The sequence below is a fragment of the Theropithecus gelada genome, chromosome 6, assembly GCF_003255815.1.
Source record: "Theropithecus gelada isolate Dixy chromosome 6, Tgel_1.0, whole genome shotgun sequence".
Classification (NCBI taxonomy): Eukaryota; Metazoa; Chordata; class Mammalia; order Primates; family Cercopithecidae; genus Theropithecus; species Theropithecus gelada.
Genome location: NC_037673.1, coordinates 172,395,837 through 172,403,256, shown reverse-complemented (window position 1 = coordinate 172,403,256; position 7,420 = coordinate 172,395,837).

Here is a 7,420-nt window from a genome sequence, read left to right as displayed (position 1 = left end):
TATGAAATTTGAACACTCCTTACAATAGAGAATATCACATTTTAATTTGAAAACATCAATAGTTACTGAAAGCATTTTAACTATGAAAATATGTAACAGTTGCAAAGGCATGGAATCAATTTAAATGCCCATCAATGGTAGACCTCATAAAGAAAATGCGGTACATATACACCATGAAATACTATGCAGCCATAAAAAAGGACTAAATCATGTTCTTTGCAGGAACATGGATGGAGCTGGAGGTCATTATCCTTAGCAAACTAACATAGGAACAAAAAACTAAATACTGCATATTCTCATTGCAAGTGGAAGCTAAATGATGAGAATACATGGACACATAGAGGGGAAAACACACACTGAGGCCTATCAGAGAGTGGAGGGTGGGAGGAGGGAAAGGAGCAGGAAAAATAACTACTGGCTACTAGGCTTAATATCTGGGTGACAAAATAATGTGTACAACCCCTGTGACATTTCTCTATGTAACAAACCTGCACATGTACCCCTGAACTTAAGATGAAAGTTAAATAAAAAAGTTTGAATAAATTAAGACGTGTATAAACAGCCTCCCAAAGTGCTAGGGTTGCAGGCATGTGCCACCGTGCCCGGCCAGCTAGCATAGTATTTTTACATAATTTTTTGCTGGTAGAATTTTCACATGGCATTATGACAGTAGCACTTTCTTCATGTAGGTATTTAAGACTGTGTGCTGAAAAACTAATAGCATAAACAGAGAGAGAGATGACTAAGGGGAGTCAAGAAAGGGAGGCAGAGCCCCATGCAGGCCTTCCTTTCCCTGGGGATGCAGAAGCCAGGGCCAGGCCTCCTGGGCAGTTGCAGGCTGGCATGTCTGCCTGGCACCCCACCTGGCCTCAAATTCCCCTTGTGGGATCCTCAGGAAGGGCCCCGTTTCCACTCTGCTGCCTCATGTTCTGGATCCTGAGCCCACACCCAGGCCCAGGCAGGGCTGAGTCTCCTCTCCCTGCAGCCTCTGAGGCCAGGTGGCCCCAGGCTTCAACTCTGTCCTCCACTGGACGACCCTCTGGTCAGGTCCCTGGACGTGCCCGTGGGAAAAGATATGCACCCATGTGCACGTGTGTCCACATATGTGAAGACAGGTGTGCGCATGTGCGCAAGTGTGCAGGGTGCCTGCAAGTGTGCAGGGTGTACCCATGTAAGACCCCTACAGACCTTTTTCCAAGGAGAAGGCTATATCCCCCCCATGGTGTCAGGTGTCCACTCAAGCCCCCCAAGGGTGAGGTGGGGAGACAGGGAAGAAGTGGTTGGGATTCTGGACAGAACTGCCATTTCAGATGGGTCCTGAGGCCATCACAGGGCCGAGCCAGACATTCAGCTTGTGCACATCGGCCAAGGTCTGGCCAGAGTGGTCCCTGGGAAGTGTGGGGAGGGAGCTATTCAGACCCACCCGCTTACCTCTTCATTCTCCTGGAAGACAGTCACAGGAGCCTGTTTGCCACCAAAAGTTCCAAACACCCCTCACCCCCAGCCTCTCCCTCCTTATCAGGTCCCTTCCCTGGGCATAGGCCTGAGTGTGCAGCCTGGGTAACTGCTAGCCCCAGAGATGGGACCTGTCTGCACCATGGGGAGCTCCCTGTGGCCAACTCCAGCTTTGTCAGACCTGGCGAGGGTGGGTGGCAGGCAGCACCCGGTCCCTTGGTCCAGGTTAGCTCTCCTGGGCTGGCTGCCCCCACTCCCCAACGCCCCGCACCACCTCCCCCTCAGCAGGCCACCTCTGTACACGACTGTTGGCCGAGTCTGAGCCAGACCCTGACTTGGCAGCTCCCTCTCCTGCCTGCAAGGGCGACTTCACTTTGACTTCAAATCTGCAGTGATGTGCAGATCGCACATTCAGCCTTAAGCCCCACCAGGACACAGCAGGGACAGGAGCAGCTGGCCTGGGGGCACCCTAGGCTCAGGTTCCTAGGCCCTCCCACCCCAAGGCCCCATGGGCATCCCTTCCTCTATCCCTCTGTGCCTAGATGCAGGCCAGACCTCAAGAGGCAGCTGGGGGATGGGGAGAAAACAGAGGACTTTTCCCACAGAGGCCCAGAGCACACATCCAACCTCAAGCCCACCCCGCCAGCGCAGGCCCACTGGCTTCTCCTTGTGAGCTGAATATGTTCATGGCCACTTCTTTAGAAGAAATTAAGTCTCTGGGACTCCAGTTCTTCTCTGCTGCTGTCTGCTCTCCTCCGCTGCCAGTCCCACATCCTAAGAGTGCCCCTGCATAGAGTAGGCGGGGAAGGGCGCCCACCCTTGCAGCTCCCCCCATGAGGCTGAAAGGTTCCCAATTCTCCCCTAGACCCAATATACTACACAGCTTCCTTCAATAAACGGAGAAATTGATCCTGCTAGTCTTAAAGTTCCATTTGTTTCACCTGAGTTCCATGAAACTACCTGCCCAAGGCCTGACAATGAGAAGCCAGCCCCTCCTCAGCCCCTATGATTGCCTAAGGTACCTGCTGCTGCCCGGTGACCAACTCCTTTTCCACACCCTTTTCCAGTTCGTTTTTCCAGTTACATTTCTTCCGGGCTAGCCCTGCAGGACCCCCAAGCCTGTCCACTAACCTGGATGTTGAGAAAGGCTCTCTCGGACCCCCTTCCCTGCCCAGCTCTTTCTGTCCTCCTGCTTCTGCCCTGTCCCCTACCCCTTCCGCAGAGGCCCAGCTCCACAGGGGCTGTGCCTCCGGAAAACCGCGGGGGTTGTGGGTGGCGCTCTCTGTCCGATGAACCTGGGGAGGCGGGGCGGTTTTCCAAGTCCCCTTGGTCGCACCCCCAGCCATTCCCGACCTTGCATTCCCGCGCAGTGCGTGGCTTCCCTGCCCTCTGTGCAGCCAAAACGAGCAAATGCACGAACTGCAAACTGGCGCACCAGGTGAAAGAGCTGTGCCTGCAGATGTGCTGGGACCCAGGCTGGTGGCCTTTCCAACATCAGGTTCCGATCTTTCCCGCATCCTGCTGGCATCCCGCTCCTATCAACGCTCTGCCCTGTCATCACCCTTCACCCACCCACGGCCCGGTCCTAACTGCACCCCGCCTCGCCAGCACCCTGCTCGTACCCACACTCGGTCCCACCAGTACCACATCCTACCCGCGCCCCGCAATCACCCTGCCCCTATCGCACTCCCTCCCACTCTCCCACGCCACTCCAGCACCCCGATCCTACCCATGTTTCTCCGCACCAGTACCCCACTCTGCCCCGTCAGCATCTTGCTCCAACCACATCCCGCTTCCACCTGTGCCCTGCGCCACCAGCACCCTGCTCTTTCCTGGGCCTGGCCCAGCTGTCACCCTGCTCCTACCCATCACCGGCCAGCAGCATCTAGCTCCTACCTGCTGCCCTGCCGGGCAGTGTGTCCAGAATTGGTAGGTTCTTGGTCTCACTGACCTTAATGAAGCCACAGACCCTCGCAGCAAGTGTTACAGTTCTTAAAGGTGGTATGTCCGGAGTTTGTTCCTGCAGCTGTTCAGATGTGTCTGGAGCTTCTTCCTTCTGGTGGGTTTGTGGTCTTGCTGACAGGAGTGAAGCTACAGACCTTTGTGGTGAGTGTTACCGCTCTTAAAGGCAGTGCATCTGGAGCTGTTCGTTCTTCCCGGTGGGTTCGTGGTCTACGCTAGCTTCAGGAGTGAAGCTGCAGACCTTCACAGTGAACGTTACAGCTCGTAAAGGCAGTACGGACCCAAAAAGTGAGCAGCAGCAAGCAAGCCTCATTGCAGAGAGAAAAAGAACAAAGCAACCACACTGCCAGTACCACCCAAGTGAGGGGTTGGCTCGGGCAGCCTGCTTTTATTCCCTTATCTGACTCCACCCACATCCTGCTGAATCGGTCCATTTTGCAGAGAGCTGATTGGTTCGTTTTACAGAGAGCTGATTGGTCCGTTTTGACAGAGTGCTGATTGGTGCATTTACGATCCCTTAGCTAGATATAAAAGTTCTCCAAGTCTCCACCAGACTCAGGAGCCCAGGTGGCTTCAGGTAGTGGAGCCTTCACTTGGGCAGCGGGCAGAGCTGCCTGCCAGTCCCACGCCGTGCACCAGCACTCCTCAGCCCCTGGGTGGTTGATGGGGCCGGACGCGGCGGAGCAGGGGGCGGCGCCCGTTGGGGAGGCTTGGGCCGCGCGGGAGCCCAGGGCCGAGCAGGGGGCTTGGGCACGGCGGGCTGCAGGTCCTGAGCCCTGCCCTGCGGGGAGGTAGCTGAGGCCCGGCAAGAATTTGAGCCCAGCGCCAACAGTGCTGGAAGACCCGGCGCAACCTCCACAGCTGCTGGCCCGGGTGCTAAGCCCCTCACTGCCCTGGGCCCGCTGCCGCGGCCGCCGCTCCGAGTGCGCCCCGCGCCCCGCGCCCCTCGCCCCGCCCCCGCCGGAACTCGCGCTGGCCCGCGGTTGACGCCCGCAACCCCGGTTCCTTCCCAAGCCTCTTCCCTCCACGCTTCCCAAAAAGCGGAGGAAGCTGGCTCCGGCCTCTGCCAGCCTGGAGCGGGGCTCCCACAGTGCCGTGGCAGGCTGAAGGGCTCCCCAAGCACAGCCAGAGTGAGCGCCGAGACCGAGGAAGCGCCGAGAGCGAGGGCTGATAGCATGTTGTCACCTCTCAGCAGGACCACATCCTACCCACGCCCCACCCCTCCAGCACCCAACTATACCCGTCCTACAGCACTCCATCCTACCCACCTTAGCCCCACCAGAACCCCAATCTTACCCGCACTCCACTCCTACCCATTCTCTGCCCGGCCAGCACCCTGCTTCTACCTGCACTCTGCTCCTTCCAGTGCCCTGCCCTGCCCTGCCAGCACCCCATCCTACACATGCCTGGCCCAAGCAATCACCCTACTCCTACCTGAACCCCACTGCTACTCACACCCCGCTCCTACCCATGCCCCACCACTCCAGCACCAGCCCAAATGCAAACCCTGCTCCTACCCACACCCTGCCCTGCTAGCACCCCATACCACCCATGCCTCACCCTGCCAGCACCCCAATACTACCCACACAAGGATCCTACCCACATGCTGCTCCTACCTGTGCCCCACCCCACCAGCACCCCACTCCTACTGGAGCCCATCCACACGGCACCCTGATCCTGCCTGTGCCATGATCCTACCCTTGCCCAGCTCCTGCCTGCTTGAGGTCTTCAGACTTCTAACATTTAGACAACCACACAATCCATTAGATCCATTCAAAATGTTTATTGATAAACTAAGATTTATGACATGAAAGTCACACACACACGTTGTGGGAAACTGAGGACTGGAGAGACTGATATGAGAGTACAGGAGGATTGATTATTTTAGGTACACATCAGCTCAGTGGATTCGCATCCAAAAAGCTGAGCATTAAACAAAGACAGAGCGGGGTTTTTGTAAGTGGACTTACAATAAATAAAACCAAAGCAGCTAATCATATGACAGGTCACATAATCTATAGCATAGCATAACTTGTGGCCTTGCATAGCTGGTGGCCCTGTAGTTGCATTGAAAGAAAAACAAGAACTGGCTAAATACAGACATTTGTAAAATGTCTGTATTTACATTTTACACGCTTAAGAAGCCTGGGGACACAGTAACAGTAAAATAATTTGTCTTTTTTTTTTTTTTTCCTTCAACCTTGCTCTGGAAGGGGGTGGTGTCTGGAAGCCATTCCTTTGGCTTTGGCTTCTCAAACAGCTTATCTTACAACTGTCTTTGAAGTGAGCTGCTAAGCAGAGGAAAACTTGTTCTTTTCTTTTTAACCCATTCCTTGCCTGTTACTTTTCTTGGAGTGAATGAATGCATCTTTATTTTTAAATTTCTGCCTCATGCAAACAAAATATGCTGGAATTTAATTTGAAATTAAAGAGGTCTAGGAAATAACAAGTCACCAAATTCTCAAAAATACATTCATTAGAGTAACATGTAATTTTTAAAAGTAGTTTTAAACAAAACGTAGTTTTAGGCAAATCAAGATAATTTCATTTATGGCACATAAAATTCCATAATCTTGTGCATAACACTTTACAATGAGAACTTTTGTTAACCAGGACACATTATTTTCTCTGTTCATTGTTTTGACACACAGATTTATGTTTCCCTCCTAGACTTCCTTGCAAAAATGCCTGTTTCGGATTCCTCAGAGTACAGATAAAAAGGAAGGCTTGATCAGCATGTGGTGGATCTGAAGATTCAAAGAGGTGCCATGGCTCAAAAGTAGACATTTTGGTAAATGTGAAGAAGTGAGATTCAATGAAGATGGTAAGAAATGAAAGGTGTTACCAAAAGTGGGTGTGTGTAGCGAGGCTTGTCACACAAAGTAGGCTTTAAGTCAAAAAAGCACAAAAATAGAAAATAAAGGTCATTATAAAATGATAAAGGGATCAATTCAGCAAGAAGGTAGAACAGTTGTCAATGTAAACACACCTGACGCAGGAGCCCCAGTTATTACAGTAAGAGTTATTCGAGCAACAGAGACAGACAATAGTAGCTGGAGACTCCAACACCCACTTTCAGCAACAGACACACCCTCTCGGCAGAAAAGCAACAAAGACCAGACTTACACTCCAATAGAAGTCAAAGGGACCTGACAGGTAATTATAGCACATTTCACCCAGCAACTGCAGAACCTGCGTTCCTCTCATCAGCTCACAAAACATTCTCCAGGATAGGCCACATTTTAGGCCACAGAACAAATCTCAAGAAAGCATTTAAAAAATGAAAATCATAGCAAGAATCTTCTAAACCCAAAATGGCATAAAACTAAAAGCCAGTAACAAGAGAAACGTTGGAAACTCTCCAGGTACATGGTATATAAATAACGGTAATGGTCACTGAAAAAATCAAAAAGGAAAGTAACAAAAACATATCTTGAAAAAAAAGGAAACAAAGGAGAAAAAATATATATAGTAGGTGTTTTTGAAGTAAAAAAATGCAGAACAATAAAAAAGTTCAAAGATACAATAAAAGAAACATTTTCTGAACTAATAATTGATTTGAATATGTTTTCTTTCATTGGTAAGAAAATGACTGGCAGAGAAAGGTGATGTCCCTGAATTTTTTTTTTTTTTTTTTGAGAGGGCGTCTTACTCTGCCACCCAAGCAGTTCTACCTCAGCCTCCTGAGTAGCTGGGATTACAGTCAAGCACCACCATGCCCAGCTAATTTTCTGTATTTTTAGTAGCGATGGGGTTTTACCATGTTGGCCAGGCTGGTCTCAAACTCCTGACCTCAGGTGATCCACCTACCTCGGACTCCCAAAGTGCTGGGATTACAGGCATGAGCCACCACGCCCAGCCCATTAGACAGGCTTTTAAAGCCACAGCAGAAGAAGCAGGAATGTCTGTAACCGATGGCCGAACAGTATTAAACTCCTGGGTTGTTTTGGGAGGAGTCACTACAACTGCAGCCCAACTACCTTTATTATGCCAGGTAACAGTG